Here is a 23,940-nt window from a genome sequence, read left to right on the forward strand (position 1 = left end):
AATGGTTTATCAATTTTATTTATCTTCTCAAAGAACCAGCTTTTAGTTTTATTGATCTTTACTATCTTTTCCTTCATTTCTTTTTCATTTATTTATGATCTGATCTTTATGATTTCTTTCCTTTTGCTAACTTTGGGTTTTTATTTTTAATTTTTTAATTCTTCTTTCTCTAATTGCTTTAGATTTAAGTTTAGGTTGTTTATTTGAGATTTTTCTTGTTTATTGAAGTAGGATTGTATTGCTATAAACTTCCCTCTTAGAACTGCTTTGGCTGCATCCCATAGGTTTTGGGCCATCATGTTTTCATTGTCATTTGTTTCTAGGTAATTTTTGACTTCTTCAGTGATCTCTTGGTTATTTCATAGCATATTTTTTAGCCTCCATGTGTTTTTATTTTTTACAGTTTTTTTTTTCTGTGATTGATATCTAACCTCATAGTGTTGTGGTCAGAAAAGATACTTGATATAATTTCTATTTTCTTACATTTACCGAGGCTTGATTTGTGACCCAAGATATGATCTATCCTGGGGAATGTTCCATGAGTACTGAGAAGAATGTGTATTCTGTTGTTTTGGATGGAATGTTCTAGAAATATCAATTAAGTTCTTCTGGTCTAATGTGTCATTTAAAGCTTGTGTTTCCTTGTTTATTTTCATTTTGGATGATCTGTCCATTGGTGAAAGTGGGGTGTTAAAGTCCCCTACTCTTACTCTGTAACTGTCACTTTCCTCTTTTATGGCTGTTAGCATTTGCCTTATGTATTGAGGTGCTCCTATGTTGGGTGCATAACTATTTACAATTGTTATATCTTTTTCTTGGATTGATCCCTTGATCATTATGTAGTGTCCTTCCTTGTCTCTTGCAACAGTCTTTATTTTAAACTCTATTTGGTCTGATACGAGTGTTGCTACTCCAACTTTCTTTTGATTTCCACTTGCATGGATAGGCTTTTTCCATCCCCTCACTTTCAGTCTGTATGTGTCCCTAGGTCTGAAGTGGTTCTCCTGTAGACAGCATATATACGGGTCTTGTTTTTGTATCCATTCAGCCAGTCTGTGTCTTTTGGTTGGGACTTTTAATCCATTTACATTGAGGGTTATTATTAATACGTATATTTCTATTACCATTTTCTTAATTGTTTTGGGTTTGTTATTATAGGTCTTTTCCTTCTCTTGTGTTTCCTGCCTAGAGAAGTTCCTTCAGCAATTGTTGTAGAGCTGGTTTGGTGGTGTTGAATTCTGTTAGTTTTTGCTTGACTGTTAAGGTTTTAATTTCTCCATCAAATCTGAATGAGATCCTTGCTGTGTAGAGTAACCTTGGTTGTAGGTTTTTCCTTTTCATCACTTTAAATATGTCCTGCCACTCCCTTCTGGCTTGCAGAGTTTCTGCTGAAAGATCAGCTCTTAACTTTATGGGGATTCCCATGTATGTTATTTGTTGCTTTTCCCTTGCTGCTTTTAAACTTTTCTCTTTGTATTCAATTTTTGATAGTTTGATTAATTGTCTTCGCATGTTTCTACTTGGATTTATCCTGAATGGGACTCTCTGTGCTTCCTGGACTTGATTGACTCTTTCCTTTCCCATATTAAGGAAGTTTTCAACTATAGTCTCTTCAAATATTTTCTCAGTCCCTTTCTTTCTTCTTCTGAGACCCCTATAATTCGAATGTTGGTACATTTAATGTTGTCCCAGAAGTCTCTGAGATTGTCCTCAATTCTTTTCATTCTTTTTTCTTTATTCTGCTCTATCACAGTTATTTCCACTATTTTATCTTCCAGGTCACTTATCCATTCTTCTGCCTCAGTTACTCTGCTATTGATTCCATCTAGAGTATTTTTAATTTCATTTATTGTGTTTTTCATCATTGTTTGTTTGCTCTTTAGTTCTTCTAGGTCCTTGTTAAACGTTTCTTGTATTTTCTCCATTCTATTTCCAAGATTTTGGATCATCTTTACTATCATTACTCTGAATTCTTTTTCAGGTAGACTGCTTATTTCCTCTTCATTTGTTTGGACTGGTGGGTTTTTACCTTGCTCCTTCATCTGCTGCATATTTCTCTGTCTTCTCATTTGTTTAACTTACTGTGTTTAGGGTCTCCTTTTTTGCAGACTTCACGTTTGTAATTCCCGTTATTTTTGGTGCCTGCCCCCATGAATGAGGTTGGTTCAGTGACTTGTGTAGGCTTCCTGATGGAGAGGACTGGTGCCTGTGTTCTGGTGGGTGTGGTAGGATCTTGTCCTGGTGGGCAAGGCCGTGTCTGTTGGTGTGTTTTGGGGTGTCTGTGAACTTATTATTATTTTAGGCAACCTCTCTGCTAATGGGTGAGGTTGTGTTCCTTTCTTGCTAGTTGTTTAACATGGGGCATCCAGCACTGGAGCTTGCTGGTCGCTGGGTGGACCTGGGTCTTAGCTTTGAGACAGAAATCTCTGGGAGACCTCTCACCGATTTATATTACGTGGGGCTGGGAGGCCTCTGGTTGTCCAATGTCCTGGATTTGGATCTCCCACCTTGGAGGCTCAGGCCTGACACCCGGCCGGAGCACCAAGACCCTGCCAGCCACATGGCTCAGACTTAAAGGAAGAAGAAGGAGGAAAAGGACCGATAGAACCCCAAACCAAATGCTAAAAGAAAAACTAAACACACAAAATAACAAAAAGAAACTTTCACACACTCACTCATAAAAAGAAAACAAGCAACAACAACCAAACGAACAGACAGAATCCTAGAACAAATGGTAAAAGTTAACCTAAACAGATAAAATCACACAAAGAAACATACATATACACATTCACAAAAAGAGAAAGAAGGAAAAAGAAATTTAAAAAATTTAAAAAAATAAAAAATATTGATAATATTTAAAAATTTAGAAAAAATTAAATAATTAAAAACAAATAAATAAAAAGGAAGAAAGCAACCAAGCCCATAAACAAATCCACTAATGATAACAAGCACTAAAAACTAAACTAAGATAAACATGAAACAAAACCAAATCAGATGCATAAAGCAAACCCCATGTCTACAGTTGCTCCCCAAGTCCACTGCCTCCCTTTTGGGATGATTCATTGTCTATTTTGGTATTCCACAGATGCATGGTACATCAAGTTGATTGTGGAGATTTAATCCACTGCCCCTGAGGCTGCTGGGAGAAATTTCCCTTTCTCTTCTTTGTTCACACAGCTCCTGGGGTTCAGCTTTGGTTTTGGCCCCGCCTCTTTGTGTAGGCTGCCTTCAGGCGTTTGTTCTCACCCAGACAGGAGTGGGTTAAAGCAGCTGCTGATTAGGGCTCTCTTGGTCACTCAGACCAGGGAGAGGGAATTGTATGGTAGTCATAATTGGAATGTGACATGAACCTGTGGTGGCAGTGGCCAGTGTGACATTGCAACAGCCTGAGGCATGTCATGTGTTCTCCTGGGGAAGTTGTCCCCGGATCATAGGACCCTGGCAGTGGCAGGCTGCACAGGCTCCTGGAAGGGATTTGTGGATAGTGACCTGCCCTTGCACACAGGATTCTTGGTGGCAGCAGTGGCAGCGTTAGTGGTTCATGCCCATCTCTGTGGTCTGAGCTGATAGCCGCAGCTTGCACATGTCTCTGGAACTCACTTAGCCAGTGCTCTGCCTTCTGTGGGCACATGGAGGAAGAATTCCCCTCTCCTTGTGCACCCTGAAACAATGGTCTCTTGCCTGTCTGGCAGGTTCTGACTTTTTCCTGGACTCCCTCCCGGCTAGCTGTGGCGCACTAGCCCCTTCAGGCTGTGTTCACGCAGCCAACCCCAGTCCTCTCCCTGGGATCTGACCTCCGAAGCCCAAGCCTCAGCTCCCAGTCCCCGCCCACCCCGGCTGAGCAGACAAGCCTCTTGGGCTGGTGAGTACTGGTTAGTACCGATCCTCTGTGCAGGAATCTCTCCGCTTTGCACTCTGCACCCCTCTTGCTCCACTCTCCTCCATGGCTCTGAAGCTTCCCCCCTGCCCAACTCCTGTCTGCAGCAGTGAAGGGGCTTCCTAGGGTGTGGAAACGTTTCCTCCTTCACAGCTCCCTCCCAGGGTGCTGGTCCAATCCCTATTCTCTTGTCTCTGTGTTTTCGTTTTTCTTTTGCCCTACACAGGTACATGGAGATTTTCTTGCCTTTTGGGAGGTCTGAGGTCTTCCGCCAGTGTTCAGTAGGTGTTCTATAGGAGTTGTTCCACATGTAGATGTATATTTTATGTATTTGTGGGAGGAAGGTGATCTCCACGTCTTACTCCTCCGCCATCTTGAAGGTCTTTGAATACTGTTTTTTTTGGGCATTGTTTCTTTTAGTCAAGAGCCTCAGGTCGAGAAAGGGGAATAGTACGATTTATCATAATAGCAACAAAAAATGAACAAACAAATAAGAAAAACAAATTTAAAAAGTTATTAACAGCCACCAAACAGTAAATATTTAAAATTCTTTTTGTGTTTAGGAAGCTATAGGATTTGATTGAATGTGCTTCAGGTTTCATCTGCATTCATCAAAAAAGCCAGATCATCTCAAACTCTGCATTTTTACATTATGTTAACATAATTTGATTTGCACATATTTTGCTCCACAATAAAATGAATTATGTACCAAGCAGAGAAATAATTTCCATTTTATTTGTGACCAATATTTCATTCTTTCAAAATTTTATGAGTGTTTTATCACTTACAAAACTTTACATGTGAGTAGTTTCATCAAAATGAATTTGGGGATCAGTTTTTTAAAAAGTATGGCACATTTGTGAAAAAAATCAAACACATAAGACAGATTCAGTTTTGCTGTTTGAGAACTTTTTTACACTGTCACTTTCTACAGAGTCAAAGAGAATCATAAGGGGAAGTGAAAGTCTTAGAAATTTTATCTGAAATATTTGAAGGAGGACATGAAGTCTGAATAAATATTGTATTTCTCATTAAAGCACAGTCTATGCATTGGACTATTCTAATTAGATTTTTGTTTCCATTTGAGTATATACAATGCTAGTCTCAATAATGTGCATAATCTCTGGAGATAGAGGAAAAATAAAAGATAATAATTCACTATTGTCAGGTGAATCATTGCAGTGTGGCAACTAGATTACTTGTGTGAAAGGCACATTTCCTCCTGAGAAATGATGTATTCCTCATAGCAATAATCTTTTTTCTTTCTCTTTCTTCTGTACCCATTTTATTCTCACCTTCCCAAATGCAATTTTAATTTTAATGGTGAATGCTCAACCTGGCAGGAAAAGTACTTTAAATGGCATTCTTATTCCTAAACTTTCATGTTAATTAAATAACTCAATTTCTGTCATGTATACCTTCCACAATAATGTAGAATGATTTTGAGCATTAAAATCTATTTTTTAAAATTTGTCTTCCCATTCAAGTTCAATTGTCACAGTTTAGGTGTCACTGATGAACTGCCACATCACCAGGCTTAACTAATTTGTCTTTAATATGCTAATTGAAGACCATGTACATTCTACCATACTAAGATTTATTAAATTGAATTGAAATTCTCTGTATCATCCATTAGAATGAAAATTGTTTGGGTGGTAAAAATCATGTGTGATTAATTATCAACCTTATTAAATGGCACTGTTTTGACATTGGATAGGTATTCAACAACAGTTCATTAAATGTCACTGAATAGGACTACACAAAAATGTTATTTCCTGTTTCTTCATAAATCTTAATTTTTATTATTTCCCCTAAAGGAAATTTGGTGTAGTAAAAAACTGAATAAAAGCAAGAGTTAACTATAAAATAATCATTAACATTTTTCTAAATTATCCACCTTTCTCAGTTTCTCCAAAACCAAACTGGTGATATAAATTGAGCACTGGTATAAGTAAGTAATCAAGGAGATAAATTGAGCACTGGGTGCTGGTTATAATTAAGTGCAGTCTGGATGAAGGAGAAGTGGTCGTAGGCCTGTCTGACCTATTTTTTTTTTAAATAAATTTATTTATTTATTTTTGGCTGTGTTGGGTCTTCATTTCTGTGCGAGGGCTTTCTCCAGTTGCAGCGAGTGGGGGCCACTCTTCATCGCAGTGTGCAGGCCTCTCACTGTCACGGCCTCTCCCATTGTGGAACACAGGCTCCAGACACGCAGGCTCAGTAGTTGTAGTTCACGGGCTTAGTTGCTCTGCGGCATGTGGGATCTTCCCAGACCAGGGCTCAAACCAGTGTCCCCTGCATTGGCAGGCAGATTCTTAACCACTGTGCCACCAGGGAAGCCCCTGTCTGACCTATTTTTTTAAAGGGAGAAGTGCTTACACAATGTCCCACTATTCTTACTGTGGCATCATAGGTATGTTTTGCTTGGTTTTGAATTTTATATTAATGGAATCATAGACATTCTTTTGTCTCTTTTTTTCTAATTAATATGCTTATAAAATGTACCTATGTCCTTGCATAAATACATTCGTTCTTGCATAAATATTATATAATGTTGCATCATATGGATATGCTGCATTATATTTATTCATTCCAATAATGATCAGAATTTACACGTTCCCAGGTTTAGGATATTATGAGTACAGCTTTATCTTCCTTTGATGTAGTAGACAGGAAGTCACCCCATGAAGTTCTCTCTTCAAGGAAGGGCTTTATGTCATCCTTCAGGTAGTGCAGTCAATGGACTTCCTCCTGCTGTCAGTTCCTTCAGGGCCAGCCTCAGAGGTAAAGCCACCTTTCCCAAGGTTATAAAAAGCTTGGCCAATTTGGTCTGATGTGAAACAAAGATGAAGGGCAATTTTAATCCAGAGTATCCTTCGTGGTTGGCAGAGGCTTTCCTGGTCCTGCATTGTAACGTGTCATTGCTTCATTCTATTTCCCTTTATTCATGTTGATTAAAAACAAACAAACATTGCATATATGTACCACAACTTCTTCATCCATTCATCTGTCAATGGGCATTAGGTTGTTTCCATGTTTTGGCTATTGTACATAGAGCTACTATGAGCATAAGGGTGCATGTATCTTTTTGAATTAAAGTTTTGTCCAGGTATATGACCAGGAGTAGGATTGCTGGATCATATGGTAATACTACTCAGTCATAAAAAAGAACAAAATAAGGCCATTTGAAGCAACATGGTTACAACTAGAGATGATCACACTAAGTGAAGTAAGTAAGAAAGAGAAAGACAAATAGCATGTGATATCACTTATATGTGGAATCTAAAATATGGCACACATGAACTTATCTACAAAACGGAAACAGACTCACAGACATAGAGGACAGACTTGCGGTTGCCAAGGGGGAGTGGAAGAGGGATGGACTGGGAGTTTGAGGTTGGTAGATGCAAACTATCACATTTAGAATGGATAAACAACAATGCTCTACTGTATAGCACAGGGAACTATATCCAATCTCCTGCGATAAACCATAATGGAAAATATAAGAAAAAGAATGTATATATGTTAAAAAAAAAAACAAACTAAAAAACAAACTCACACTCCAAGCTCTAACACACTGACTTCCACAGACAAATCATTTGTTTAAGAGGAGGGTTTTGTTTCTCAAAAGGGTAACTAATCTATTGAATAAATAAACCTCTGGCATTTATTTTATTCATAAGAGAATTAGAAGATGATTGATGATTTCCTCATGGCTAACACCCTGTGGGTGAAAGGAAGAAACACCTCTTAAATTCTTTTTTTTTTTTTTTTTTTTTTTGGCGGTATGTGGGCCTCTCACTGTTCTGGCCTTTCCTGTTGCGGCTCCGGACGCGCAGGCTCAGCGGCCATGGCTCACGGGCCTATCCGCTGCGCGAAATGTGGGATCCTCCCAGGCCAGGGCACGAACCCATATCCCCTGCATGGGTAGGCGGACTCTCAACCACTGCGCCACCAGGGAAGCCCCCTCTTAAATTCTTATATTTTACTTTCAAACAATTGAAGTGCTGTTGGCAACTGACTGATACACAACTTCCCTTTCCCATTCTTGATTCTGTTGATTGGTATATGAAACTAGAACCAAACTCTCTGCCTTTGTCTTGCTTAGAAACCCTCAGTATAATCCTTGACAATTCAGAAAATAATGCTAAGCCTTGGAAGAATTCATCAGTGATTCATGTCTTTTAATTTCCACTTCATAGTATAGTCCAGGCTCCAAGTACTTTGATAACTTGGATGATCATTTAAGTTACATACTGGTAATAATTGTATTTTAAATGAAACTGTTTGATTTTCTATTTAGTAAATGGCCCGTGGTTAAGTCTTCTCTAATTCAGAAGACTTCCTATTTATTGCCCCAAATAGATAGGATTAGAACCATGGTAATCTGCCTGTCTGTAATTAATAAATGGATATTGCAGTGATAATTTTTCCTCTTTTATTAACTGAGAATACATGGAACCAATAGAGAACTCCATACTTGACCTTAACGAAGTCTTGTGATGCTTTGAATATATACACAGTGCATGTGTATATGTATGATTTGCTGGTTCAAAGCGTTTCTGAACCTCAAAATGCAAAGAATCTTATTAATACTGGATGCAATTTGAAAACACAAAAACAAAACCTTGTTACCAAAATTTCAGGTTAAACATCCCAAAATAGTAGGATCAGATGACATCTTACAAGGCAGTCGAGAGCTCATATCCTAGAGGCAGAAAACCATCACCCCCCCCCCCCCACACACACACACCATGACAATCATATTCTGGATTCTGGTGTTATGTTGATGGGAGGGATTTGAGTCATACATAACCCTAAGTGCATAAGTTTTGTGCACTTAAGGTTAATATAATCTTTTAATCTTCTCTTTTTCAAATGTCCGTAGTTCTGAAATGAGAGTCCTGTTACCAATTAGGTAAACGTGGTGATTACTGTTTTGCACAATTGGTATGTGTGGAAAATGTGAATATCCAAATAAAAGTGACAGCACAAAGTCTGCAATGCCAAAAACAATCAGAGAAAAAATAGGACATGACTATTTCCCATGTCTTTAAGAGAAAAATGTTTTCATTTGCCAGTAAAATTTGATGTACAATTGTGAGGTGAAATTTATGATTCGATAACAAGCAAACATTAAAAGTGACAAAACAACCTTTTGATATATATGCATGCCTTTACAAATAATAAATATATTTATTTCCATGTAGTAGCAGTTAGTGTTTATAATGCCCTCAATCTGTATTCTATGACTGACTTCTCTATACCTTGCAAGGTAGCAGTGGAGAGGGAATCATGTGTTATCTATGAAGCTTGAAAAGTTTAGAATATTCATCAAGTAATGAAAGAATACAGTGACATCCAAAGTAACAGTTCAAATCAAAAGACCATGTCATGACAACCTCCACCACCAACATGTAGTAGATATTGCTTGTGTCACTTCATTAAATTGCCAACTGGAAATAGGGACAATTTCTGCAGTGATTAATGTGTCCAAACAGAACATGAGGGGAAAACCACAATGTTCTCAATTGTTGATGTTATCCATACTTAACAAATCCAATGTTGATTTGACTTTGGAAAAGTACCCAAGGCTCCGAGTAATATGCATGGCCTAGAACAGGTGATTTATTCATGAGTCTGGCACAGCTCCTGTAAATTGACTTTCTTCCCTGCAAAAGAAGTTAACCACTCTGTGTGAAAATTATATGATCCCTGAGATTTCCTTTAATCAAGATAGACTTGATAATGAGTAAGATGACACACAGTACTTGCAGGATTAGTAATTCATTGGATATTGCTGGAGCAAAAGCTCTAGGACGTCTTTTCATAACAAGGAGATCCACATGGACAAACCATGTATTCTCGCAGAACACTCTTTTACTCCTAAATGCAAATGAAATATTTTAAGAGCCTGGTATTTTGCTTCTTTCTCCTGTCACCATGTCCAATGACATGAGCCACTGATCATGTTTCTGTTGTTTACCATCTTCCTCTGAATTCCTTTGTCCAAAACCAAATGTGATTTGTCTAGTTTGAAATTTTCAATGTGAATCTATTTGTTTTCATATCCCACTCATTCTAATTCAGTTAGTAGTGAAGCAGAAGCATTTTGAATTTAGAACATATTTGTAACATTATTCTTTGGAAAATAAATCATCCTGACACAAAGGGTATGTAAATCCCATGAATACCAGTTCATTTTGAATTGCTACTTTGCAACGTATATAGTGACTATATATACTATGTGTATATAGTCAGTCATCATTTGCTGTGATTATAAATTTAAGATTGGTTTATGCTAATTTTTATTATTTGCAAATAGTCATGAAAAAAATCTCTTAAAATTCTACCCAGTAACTTCTGCAGTTAACTGTTCTCATTAGCAATTCCGAATCCATAAGAACGAAAAAAGTTATCTGTGATCTATTATGTAATTTGTAAGTTTCTTCTCATTGATAATGATGTACCTTAGAGGAAAATAAAGTGATGCACTTTGTTTTATTTCTTGTCAGAATTAATTAGTATCAACAACTGTCCCAAAATAATCATGGGAGGAGTAAGTTGTTACTGCCAATTCCAGTTTATTTGTAGTATTTATTTATGAATTTTAACTGATGACTCAAGGATTAGCTCAAATCTTACTTTATTCACAATAGATCTTTAATGTGAGGAACACCTATTTATTTGTCTTGCATCCTTCTAAGACCTAATAGGGTGCTGAGTTCCATATACAAAAACCGATGAACACATTAATTGATACAGATGTAATTACAGAATTTTCCATCTGTAACCATAGTCATGAATGATAGGCTCTCATTTTATTATAATGCTTTATGATTTTAATGTTAAAAACAACTGAAAGATACGTTGTTCTTATCAGGATCTACTGCACAAAGACAAAAGAAGGTATTTTTTAAAAGAATTACATTCTAAATGTTTACCTACAGTAATCATGGGGATACTTTTGCATTGAAAAATGTTTTTGTCTTTATATTTGGAAAATCAAACCAATCTAATATGATTAAGCATTTAAAATGAGAATAAATGTATTAGAATTGCATGCAAATTTACATAGCAAAACCATTTATTGTTGACATAATGTAACTATGTTAATGGAACAATGAGTTTCTACACTTAAACGTAGAAATAAGTTTTCTATACCTCTAAATCAATTTCACTTCAGATATATACTCACCCCTAACCTCTGTGGGACTTGGGAAAGGAAAACGAATGGAAGTGTCTGTACTGCATGTCACAATTTCAAAGTTGTAAATCAAGCTAAGAAATTATTAAATAGGATATGTATTCTCTTCCTATCTTGACAGATTAATCTTTATAACATTAAAGTTGAAAAATGTATGTCAAATGATCTGTGCATCTGACTGCTAGTTAACCACTATCAAAGACATTTGAATTTAAATATTGTTGCCCCTGTCAGGCCTTCTGCTGTTTGGCCAATATCATGGTGGAGGACATAATTAATAAATCATTTTATATTTATTATAAGAATAATTTTTCTTGCATTTCTTTTAGCATAAATGCTAACTAGGTGGTTAAATCAAACTTATTTTCATATAAGCTTTATTCTATTTATAGTATTAATATGTTATTAAAATATAACTGTGTTAAAAGTGTACACAATTTATCTTCCTCAAAAATATCAGAACTAGATTTTATAGAATAAGGAATCATTCTAGAGAAAGTAGCAATTTCAGGTCAAATTTTATGTATGTATGTACAATTTAATAGCTATCATCTCAATAGGTAGTAGTCTTGATTTAATATTTATCCTGATTTTTTCTAATTCTTTATTTTTCTTCACAAGAAATTGAAATTGAAATTAGCTTCCTCTTTGCTTCTATTACCTCAAGACTTCTGTTTTGTACTCTCTATTCCTTGTCTTCACTTCAGTCTTCTTCTTCTTTGACTCCTGGTGTGTTTCATGTTGGATTGATGGAGGTATTGTTCAAAACATTGGGGAGAGTGGTCATCATAGGTTCTGTTTAGAAGTAGGGCTGACTTGGAGATTTGCCTATGGCTCATTATTGCTCTATAGACTATCAGCTCTTCCCAGGGAAAAAAAAAAGTCACCATAGATAAAGGATGGGAACAAATGTGCAAAGAAACATTTCAACCTGGTTGGAGCAGTGACAAGACAAGCTCTAAAAGAATCAGAGTCATCTCCACTCTGGGTACAAAATATACTAAAACATCCCAAGACTGAAATTTTCTGTTCTTAGAAATGTTTCCACTGACCTGTTTGCAAACATCTTTACAGCTATTGAAGTATCATTTCTCAAAACATGCTCTTCTGTCTTTGGGGGAAATTGATAACTTTGCACACTTTGCAACACATTTTGTATTGTATATGACTTTGTTTAGAAGACTCAGTTACATATATTGCATGGATGATATTTACTGTGTATTTCTGGCTAGTTAGCTTTTCTCAAACTTTAACTTGGAATTGAATTATGCAAGTTTTCACTTCTTGAGCTTTTCTCCTAATGAGCTTATTTCTAGTTGTCAACTTGTAGTTTACAAAAAAGTTTAGGTTGCGATATCTTCTGAATTGCTGGAAGCTTGTTCTTTAGTGACATTTTTCTTTATTCTGCTTCTCTGAATTAATGAGTAGAATAGTCATGACTCTGATTTTAGACCTTAGATGCAAAGTCTACAGGTCCCCTCAAGTAGTAACAACTAAAAATACATGTGTTCTTTTACATGTGGCTGAACTAAAACTAAAATATTAAAATACTAAATAAATAATAAATAAACTAAATAAACTAACTAAATAAACTAGCTAAACTAAATAAATAATAACTAAAATACTAAAAACTAAAATATTACATTTAAGATCTAAAATCAGAGTCAGAAATTAGAACACTCCCTAACACCATACAGAAAAATAAACTCAAAATGTATTAAAGACCTAAATATAAGAGCAGACATTATAAAACTGTTTGAAGAAAACATAGGCAGAACACTCCTTGACATAAATCACAGCAAGATCCTTTTTGACCCACCCCCTAGAGAAGTGGAAATAAAAACAAATAAACAAATGGGACCTAATGAAACTTAAAAGCTTTTGCACAGCAAAGGAAAACATAAACAAGACAAAAAGACAACGCTCAGAATGGGAGAAAATATTTGCAAACAAAGCAACTGACAAATGATTAATCTCCAAAATATACAAGCTGCTCATGCAGCTCAATATCAAAAAAAAACCCAATCCAAAAATGGGCAGAAGATCTAAATAGACATTTCTCCAAAGAAGATATACAGTTTGCCAACAAACACATGAAAGGATGCTCAACATCACTAATCATTAGAGAAATGCAAATCAAAACTATGATGAGGTATCACCTCACACCAGTCGGAATGGCCATCATCAAAATGTCTACAAAGAATAAATCCTGGAGAGGGTGTTGAGAAAAGGGAACCCTCTTGCACTGTTGGTGGGAATGTAAATTGATACAGCATACGAACCAGCAATCCCACTCCTGGGCATATACCCTGAGAAAACCATAATTCGGAAAGAGTCATGTACCACAGTGTTCATTGCAGCACTATTTACAATAGCCAGGACATGGAAGCAACCTAAGTGTCCATCAACAGATGAATGGATAAATAAGATGTAGCACATATATACAATGGAATATTACTCAGGCATAAAAAAAATGAAATTGACTTATTTGTAGTGAGGTGGATGGACCTAGAGTCTGTCATACAGAGTAAAATAAGTCAGAAAGAGAAAAACAAATACTGTATGCTAACACATATATATGGACTCTAGAAAAAGAGAAAAAATGGTTCTGAAGAACCTAGGGACAGGACAGGAATAAAATCACAGATGTAGAGAATGCACTTGAGGACATGGGGAGGGGGAAAGGTAAGCTGGAATGAAGTGAGAGAGTGACATTTACATATATGCACTACTAAATGTAAAATAGATAGCTAGTGGAAACAGCCGCATAGAACAGGGAGATCAGCTTGGTGCTTTGTGACCACCTAGAGGGGTGGGATAGGGAGGGTGGGAGAGAGATGCAAGAGGGAGGGGATATGGGGATATATGTATATGTATAGCTGATTCACTTTGTTAAACAGCAGCAACTAACACAACAATGTAAGGCAATTATACTCCAATCAAAATGTTAAAAAAAAAATGCATGTGTTCTGTTGACCAAGATGTCATTAGCTGTAAGCTCCTCTATGCCTGTTTAAACTTAGAATTAAAAAGACTTGGAAGAAGATTATCTTTTCTTCTCATTGATGATTCTCTACTGTCTCTTCTCTGGAAACATGTCTTTTCACATGGGTGGATCATTACTGAATGTGTAAGTCACATATGCATGATTTACTATCCAATTTTCTCATGAAATCATAACTTAACAATGTTTGGGGCAGAGGTAAGCAAGTATATACAAAGGCTTAAGAAGTAAAGATTTTTAGTAAAGTGTGTTACGAAATTTACACAAGAAGACAAGTGATTAAAAGTGATAACAACCCACTGGGTAAAATGCATCAGGTGGAGCTAGCTAACAGCAGAGCTGAAAGAATTCTGCTCTTATCTTCTACATGATCAAATTTATGAGAGTATTTTGAACACATTGTTCTAAGATTGTTGTCAGTTACTGCACTTTTTTTTCCTGAAAGTAACTCCTTTGTTACTTTCTCATGTAATTCATGGGAATTCAAATGAAGAAATAATATATTTAAAATCCATCATATTTTAAAAAATTTTAAAACAAATATAGTTTTATATTCCACTCCCCTCTGAAATAGAGCTAGATATTTTTGGTATTTGTTGCTTGTTATGCTTTTATTTTTCTGATATATTGGAGGCAATGACCTTAATACTAGAAATCTAAATTTTTTATAATTAATGAATCTTGTCTTACCGTAATTTGGAAATATCAAAAGCCAGATCAGATGTTGAATACTACAATTATGAACAATATAATAATTTAATATAATATAATGATTTCAGCTAACTGAGGGCAGCCTTTTGCAGCTTAAAAATATAATATGATGGCTGCCAACCCTTAAGAGACCTGTAAATAGAGAATAAGTTAAAAAACAAACCAATAACAAAAAAGAATTAATGCATTACCTTAGCTTTGTGATCTTTTTTTACATTTTATAAATTTCATAGAGCCTCTCAAACACCAATTTATTAAGATATTGAAATATAGGATTTCTTAAGAGAAAATTAAAAATGGTACTGCACTTATTTTATTTCAGCATCTAAGACCTACTGTAAAGAAATTAGTTCTTCTAGCAAATTCTCTTTTACAGGGAATATTAATATTGTGGGGTTATAAAGTGTTTTCCCTTATAGAAGCACCAAATATATCTAAGCTTTCAAAGTTTATTTTATTTAGTATTTAATTAAAATCCAAATTAAAGGCTATATTAAAATTAAAAGCTATACTAAATACACTGTGTTAAATATGAAGAGCAATAGTAATACAGTACACTATGAAACATTTGCTCTTAGTATTCAATAGGCATATAAATTATTTTTCTTATTTTAAATAAATATGTAGACAGTTTTAGTCATTAGGGAAAATTTTACTATGAGACAATATAGATGAGATATAAATGACATTATATTTAAAATAATAATTGATCATGGATACCTTTTAGGCCCATAGTTATCAGAAAAAGGTATGAATGAATACAAAGAGACAAGTTGGAAAGCCACTGTAGGAATCCAAAGCATACATGTTTTTCACTTGGTACTTACGGTGCAGATGAAAAATAAATGAGATGATATGAAGATTATTCCAGCGAAAGATATAGCGAGATATACTGATTGGCTATGAGAAGAATAAATAAGTGAGTAAATCAAAGTGACTTCCAAGTTTTTGGCTTAAACAATTAGATGATTAATGGTATCATATACTGGAAAATATGGTGTGCAGGTTAAAACCTGAATGCTTACAGCATGGGGTAGCACAATTTTAGTTTTAAAAAAACTTGCTCTCTCGCCTTCTCACTTCCAAGATGACCAAGAAAAGAAGGAATAATGGTCATGCCAAAAAGGGCCACGGCCACATGCAGCCTATTCACAGCACCAACTGCGCTCGATGTGTGCCCAAGGATAAGGCCATTAAGAAGTTCGTTGTTCGGCACATTGTAGAGGCTGCAACTGTCAGGGCATTTCCGAAGCGAGTGTTTTCAATGCCTATGTGCTTCCCAAGTTGTATGTGAATTTGCTTTACTGCGTGAGTTGTGCCATTCATAGCAAGGTAGTCAGGAATCGTTCTCGGGAAGCGCAGAAGGACCGAAAACCTCCACCCCAATTTAGACCTGCTGGTGCTGCCCTACGACCTCCACCAAAGCCCATGCAAGGAGCTAAGTCCTTAAAGACTAAAGAAATACTGTCCCCTGGGAAGACAGTAAAAAAGAAATTATACTTAAAAAAAAAAACCTTTAAAAATTATTTAACATTGTAACAGATCTTGATGAATGAGTAGAATAGTTTTTACTAAAGTAAATTTTCAATGGATGTAGAATTCTGGATTGACATTTTCTTTCAACACTTAATGTTATTTATTTATTTTTTTGCATAGATTCTGAAGGAAAAAAGCAGGATATAATTCTTATCTGTGTTCATTTTTATATAATGTATTTTTTTTCCTCTAGATGCCTCTGAGATTGCCTATTTGTGTTTTGTTTACAGGAGTTTGAATATGATATGCTTGAGTGTTTTGTTTTTATTTTGTTTTGGAATTTATCCTGCTTTGTGTTGTCAGAGTTTAGAATCATTGTTTTGCTCCCTGGTGTCTCTGGTATTAATTACGGAAACTTCTCATTTCATATTTACTAAAATATTTTTGATGCCCTGTACTCTTTCTCTCTTCTTTTGAATTCAAGTTATTTATGTGTTAGAGTGCTTAATATTGTCACACAATTCTTGGATATTCTGTTGCACTTTTTTTTCAATAGTAAATCTCTCTTTGCTTTATGTTACATTTGGATAGTTTTTAGACTTATCTCCGAGTTCATATATTCACGGCAGTTGTGCCATGTCTGCTAAGCAGTGGAGGTATTATTCATTTCTCTTACTTTGTTTCATGTTTCTAGCAGTACCATTGGCTTTTATAATTTTTATCTCTCTGTACTTTATTATTTCTCTGATCTTAATTGTTGTCCACTTTTTATGATAGATCCTTTAACATATTAATCAGTTATTTTAAATTCTTTCTCGATTGTTCCAAAATCTGTGTCCTGTTTCAGTCTAGTTCTAGTGATTGTTTTGCCCTTTGTGAGTGTGTTTTCTTTTTTGATTTGCTTTTTCTTGTGTGCTTTGAGTTTTTTGTCGAGCATAAGACATCTTGTCTAGGACTGTAGAAACTGAGATAAATAAATGTTATTCCAGGAAGCTATACTTTGTAGTGTTTTGTTCTCTAGTTTATTTTTATTCCTTGTGAAGTGTTATATTTCATGTGTTGGATCTTTTTGCTTATAGTTGATATTTGTCACTTTCTCTTAAATAATTTTATCTCATTCATTTTTTTAAATTTTATTTTTTACTTAACATTTCTCTTAAAGCATTACATTATCTTTTTTCTAGTAACTCATTTGTTTTGCTTTATTACTTTATTATTATTTCTAAAGTAATTTTTAATTTTATATTTCTAAATCTAATCCTTGATATCTGTCACCTTATTTATGTTTTTCTAAAATTTGATTTCTTTTTTTCTTTCATTTTGTAGAGAAGGGGACTGTTTGTTTGCTATCTAGTTAATCAAATTTTTTTGTTTGCTCAACTTCATTTTTTTCCCTCATCTTCTGGATGATTAAAAACTATGCCATCAACATCTTTCCAGAGTTATTCATGTACTGATATTTTGTGCTCAGAGATCAGAAGAATTAATATTGTTAAAATGTCCATACTTCCTAAACTGATCTATAGATTCAATGGGATCCATATAAATTTCTGGCATTTTTCACAGAAATAGGAAAAACAATCCTAAAATTTGTATGGAACCACAAATGAATCTCAATATAGCCAGAGCAATCCTGAGAAAGAACAAAGCTGGAGCTAACACATGTCCTGATCTCAAACTATATTACAAAGCTATAATAATCATACTAGTATCATACTGACATAAAAAGAGACACATAAACCAATGGAACAGAATTGAGAGCCTAGAAATAAACCCTCACTTACATGGTCAACTAATATTTGACAAAGGAGTCAAGAACACTCAGTGGGGAAAGTATGGTTTCTTCAATAAATGGCATTGTGAATAACTACAGGCAGCAAAATGAAACAGGACCCCTATCTTACACTGCACACGAAAATTAACTCTAAATAGATTAAATATGTAATGTAAAATCTGAAACTGTAAAACTCTTAGAATAAAACACAGAGAAAAAGCTTTTTGGCATTGGCCTTGGCAACACGTTTCTGACTATGACCCCAAAAGCATAAGCAACAAAAGCAAAAATCAGCAAGAGGGACTATATCAAACTAAAAACTTCTGCACAGCAAAAACAATCAACAAAATTCCTACCTATGGAATGGGGGAAATTATTTGAGAAAACATCTATCTAATGAGGTGTTAATAACCAAAATATAGAAGAAAACCCATAAACTCAGTTACAAAGAACAAAAAAAAACCACTCTGATTTAAAAATGGACAGAAGAGCTAACTAGATATTTTTCAAAAGAAAACATACAATGGCCAAGAGATACATGAAAATAACACTAATCATCAGGGAAACGCAAACCAAAACTACAATGAAATATCACCTCACACTTATTAGAATGGCTATTATAAAAAAGAAGAGACAACATGTGTTAGTGAGACTATGGAGAAAAGGAAACCCCTGTACACTGTTTGGGAAATGTAAGTAGGTACAGCCACTATGGAAAACAGTATGGAAGGTCCTCAAAAAAATTAAAAATAGAACTAACATATGATTTAGAAATCCCACTGCTGGATATATAAAGAAAGGAAATAAAATCATTATCTCGATGAGATACTTGCACTCCCACATTCATGGCAGCATTGTTTATCAGAGCCAAGATATAAAAACAACTGTGTCCATTGGCAGGTGAATGAATAAAGGAAATGTGGGATATATTTATCTATATTCATATCTATATCTATATTTACCACTTTGTGTATACATATACATTTATACAATGAAATTTAGAACGGAATATTATTCAGTCACGAGAAAGCAGGAAATACTGTCATTTGTGACCTTTGCAACAATGTGAATGGACCCTGAGGGCATTATGCAAAGTTAAATAAGTCAGCCAGAGAAAGAGGAATACTGCATGATCTCAATTACATGTAGACTCTAAAAAACAAACAGGAAAAAACAACCAAAACTGAACTCAGAGAAACAGAGGATAGAATGGTTGTTGTCAGGGGCTAAGGGCAAGGGAGAAATGAGAAGATGTTGGTCAAAGGTTGCAAACTTCCAGTTATAAGATCCATAAGTTCTAGGAATTTAATGTATAGTATAGTGACAATAGTTAATGACACTCTATTATACACTTGAAAGTTATTAAGAGTAGATCTTAAATGTTTTCACCACACACAAAATTTAGGAAATTATGTATGGTAATGAAAGTGTTAACTAACTCTATTGTAATCATTTCATAACATATGAATGTATCAAAGCATCACGTTGTACACCTTAAAGGTACACAATGTTATATGTCAATTATATCACAATAAAGCTGGGGAGAGGGTAAAGTTTACATTTCTTTTCCACATTTTCTTCATGGAATATATCCATTTCTCTTAAATAAACCACATTCTATGCATAATTATACCTCTTTTTTACTTGTTCTCCATTTTTCATTTATCAAGACTAAAGGAAATCAGACTTTAATTTTCAAGGAAACATTGTATTTAAAGAAAAATAAGCCTTTATTCATCATGTGTTGTAATTTATCTCTGTCATTGCAAAAAATTATACCTTTCGATACCTTACAAAAAAGTTATGGAGAAATTAGAAATTGCAAAAGGAAGCTAACAAATTGCAGATGAAATTAAAACTTGCAGTATTTTCATGTGACTAAAAAAAAATCTGATTTTGCTGCATTTTCTTCTATTTTTCTAAGAAATTGTTATTTTAATTAGGAAAAATGTGTAAATACTCATATTGCCTCATAAACAGGACTTGATAGGATTATTTCCCCAGCAGCAAGAATGTGATAACATTAATACAATTCAATAGTTGATTATTGCTATCTCCACTTTTTAAATTTTAATGGTACAGGTCTTTGCTTTAAATTTAATTTGTATCGATTTTTCCATTTTTTACTCATTAGGAGTGTGTTTCTGCTCTTGGGTTCTATTTTTCTAAGTTTACTTTCTTAAAAATAGTCCATTTAACAAACACAGTAAGTTTATGAAATCTTTGACCATAAACAATAATGAAAATATTAAAATTGCTGAAAAGACTGTGTTCAGTTTAGAATCAAGTAAGACTTCCATACTTTGAACAAAATACCTCTTTGGAATAACTACACTATTATTATAAATGTCTTCACCTTGTAACATTTTGTTTTTATATCTAGGTATTAAATAGCCCACTAGTGTCTCTGTTGCATGAATATGTAAGAACAGCATAAGCACTCCCATAAAACGACAACAACAACTGGGTTTCCAGTTTGTTTCAAATAAACTTTGAAAACAGTCATATATCTATGCTTAGTAACTTTTATTTTGAAACCATTCTATTGATCGGTTTTTCATACATTTTAACTTGGAAAAGATTCTTTTCAGTAGTTTGGAGTCACTCAGTAAAAATTAATCAACCTTGATTAACTGAATGATAATGGCAGCATCGGAGACATCCTGTTTTGTGACTGCAAGGTGAATTTGTAATTAATGAGGACAAACTTTTAATAGTCATCACCAAGATAAGCAGTACATACTGAAGTGCAGAGGCCCAGACACCAATTTTAGATTTCCCTAAGCTTCTCTACTCTGATCTCACTACTTCTCTCCTTTGAGGTTCCCTATCAAGCTCTTGTCAGTCTTCCATTCTGTTCATCACTCTTTCTAAGTTTTCTAAAAGTTTATTTAAGTTCTCTATTGTTGGTACCAACTTGAGATGTCTTCAAGACTGGATTTTGGTCTCTATTAATCTCCATTTATCTTCATTTGCATTAGGCAAAGAAATTTACCTTCAAAATATTGACTGAAAAAAATAATTTAAATAATTGAGAGATGTTTGGTTGGATATATGATATTTGCAATACATTTGCTTCTAAAATTTAATAGATTTAAAAACAAGGGTAAGAATATATATTCAACTGAAAGATAATAGTGATAAATCAACATTTACTTACCATCTGTTACTTTGCTTGTCGCTATAAGTGATTCAAAATATAACATTTAATCCTTCCTCAAAATACTAATTTTCTAGGCAGGAAGATAACATATACCCATACAAGGTCAGCTGATATAATAATGTTACTAGTTTATACATAATAAATATCTAACTGACATGTGACTTTAAGTGTTACAGAGTTTTGAGTAAAGAAGAGTCTACTATACTTTAAAAAATTTTAAGTCATTGTTATTAAGACATATTTTTCGATTGTCACATAACCATTTACATAGGAATAGAAAGAACTTCTAAATTCTCAGCTTTCAAAGTTTGTTTTGTATTTTATTTCCTACAAAATTCAATAGTATTGAAAACTTCTAGAAATGTAAGTGATGAATAATCAAAACAGAGCTTTTAAAACAAGAATAAAGATAGACAACATAGAAGTTGCCATTTCTAATTGTTCTTCCACTCCAAGTTTGGTGCTAGAAAAAAATATGCTTACAAGGACTATTCTTATTAGTGTCAATGTTCTTATTTAAATAAGATGTTAGGGAATAATTAATCAATCTGTTAAGTTTTCTTATTTTCATATATCAGAAATAACTTCATAATGGTGTAGTGATTTAGAGCACTAATTATGCAGCTAGACTGCTGAGTTCAAAATTGAGCTTTACTATGTACTACCTGTGTTACTTTGGGTGAATCACTTAACCTCTCTGTGTCATGGTTTCCTCATCTTTAATAACAGTGCCTATCTCTAGGGTTGTTGAGAAATTTAATGAGTTAATATATGAAAGTTCTTGGAAGATTGTGTGACTGACAATAAATGTTTTTTAGTCTGGGTTAAAAAGTTAAACTGATTACTGATTTTTTTCCTACTAATATAGCTGAAACATTTTTAGTGCTAAATATATAAGAATTATATGGAAAAGTATTTCTTTACCAAAATGCCACATTAATTCACACTTATTTGGCATTTACTAGTCTTACTAGGAATTATATCATTAAGTTATTTTAATTTCACTGAAGTATGTAGTAAACATACTATATCTGGTATTTATTCCCGATTGTTGGTCATTTAAGGTATTTCAAATTTACAATATTATAAGTAATGTTTCAATAAAGAAACATTTATATTTAAACATTTGTAGATAGTCCCTAGTATTTCCTTTTCAAAAATTCATAGACAGAGAATTGCTGAGAGAGGACCATTTTATAATTCATATAGGTTTTCAAATCATCTTCTACAGACCATGTATCATACCTTTTCTTCCTCCTCCCCCTCCTCCTCCTTCTTTTCTTCCTTCCTCCCCCTCCTCCTCCTTCTCCTCCTCCTCCTCCTCCTTCTTTTCTTCCTTCCTCTCTCTCTCTCTCTCTCTCACACACACATACCCTTTATGTTTTCCTCTCTCTTTCAAGAGGATGAATTACTTGTATAAAAATTGAATGCATGCCAGATTCTTACTAACTGGAGTATATGTAATCTAAATAGAATTCAGTTTTGTTCTTATGGTCAGCTTTTCTAGAGAGCAACTTTTATATGAAACTAAAATTGTCATTAGATTAGACAGCTATTATATGGCTAATAGTCTGAAAAGTAAAACAACTAGAATAGAAAAGTCTTCATTATTTAGTGAAGAGGAGAAACTATTTCTCACAATAATATTTCAGCGGCAATGAAAAGTAAACCAAGAACTCTTGAATGCTAAAGAGATGCCAAAAATCAGAAATGATTCCTCTGGGCAATATATCACACATAGTAGATTGTCTCACAAAAGTCACAAAAGAGAAAAATGAATGTAAATTCCATATGGGATTCAGAAAATAATGTCAAGATTTTTACATAGATTATCATACACCAATTAAAGAATCACCAGAACCTGATATTTTTTCAAAATATCATAATAAAATTATGATTTAACATGCTGTTCAGATGCTTAAAATATTTTTAAAGGACAGAGTTTACCTTTAATACGTATAACAAAGGTAGTATGTATAACAAGGGTAGTGTAACAAAGTGGACAATGATAAGGTCATATATCAAATTAAAAATAATGGGTAGACTATTTTACCCAGAGTGAAATACTCAAATGCATAGAAAATGATTCTCCATTTGACAATTTCAGTGACAAAGTGACACTAGAATATAATTTTCCAGGAATTAAATAGAAAGTGAAGTGAAGTCTCATTATCTATAAAACCATACAGGTTATGGCAGGCAGTGTAACAATTCAATAGTTGAGACTGTCTGTTAAAAAACATTTGAGAACCTGAAGGGGAAAAAATTCAAGAGATAATATCTGAACCCTAATGTGTCCATTTTCTTCACTTGGAAATTGATCACAATGACTAGAATGACATATGCTCACAATTTGAATTATATTTATTTTGAGGAACTGTAGGTACCATATAATGTATCTTAAGTAGACTATGATTTTAAAAATATAGCAAAATGAATAAAAGTCTGAGTTAAGAAAATGAGCTATAAAAAGTGATGATTAAATAGGAGAATTTACCAGAATCATAAATATGAGTGAAAAAATATACAAAAATAAGATCCATCAATAAATTTCTCCCCCAAGGAAAACTAACTTTTAATTACTGAACAGGAGAGTGTATCTTTGTTTAAATCATTTTCAATCTCACAACCTCAGGGATAGGCTGGGAGAATGTTTCTGTATAGATTTGGGAGAATGTTTCTGCATGGAATTTTGCAGCTTCTTTACCCTATTTCTGAACTAGAGAGT

At 34.1% G+C, this 23,940-nt stretch overlaps 1 pseudogene; it reads left to right on the forward strand.

The window, feature by feature from the left end:
• The first annotated feature begins 15,865 nt into the window (after positions 1-15,865).
• Positions 15,866-20,486, forward strand: LOC102991251 (40S ribosomal protein S26-like; annotated as a pseudogene).
• Positions 20,487-23,940: the final 3,454 nt, after the last annotated feature.

This window comes from Physeter macrocephalus, chromosome 8 (assembly GCF_002837175.3).
Source record: "Physeter macrocephalus isolate SW-GA chromosome 8, ASM283717v5, whole genome shotgun sequence".
NCBI classification, from domain to species: Eukaryota; Metazoa; Chordata; class Mammalia; order Artiodactyla; family Physeteridae; genus Physeter; species Physeter macrocephalus.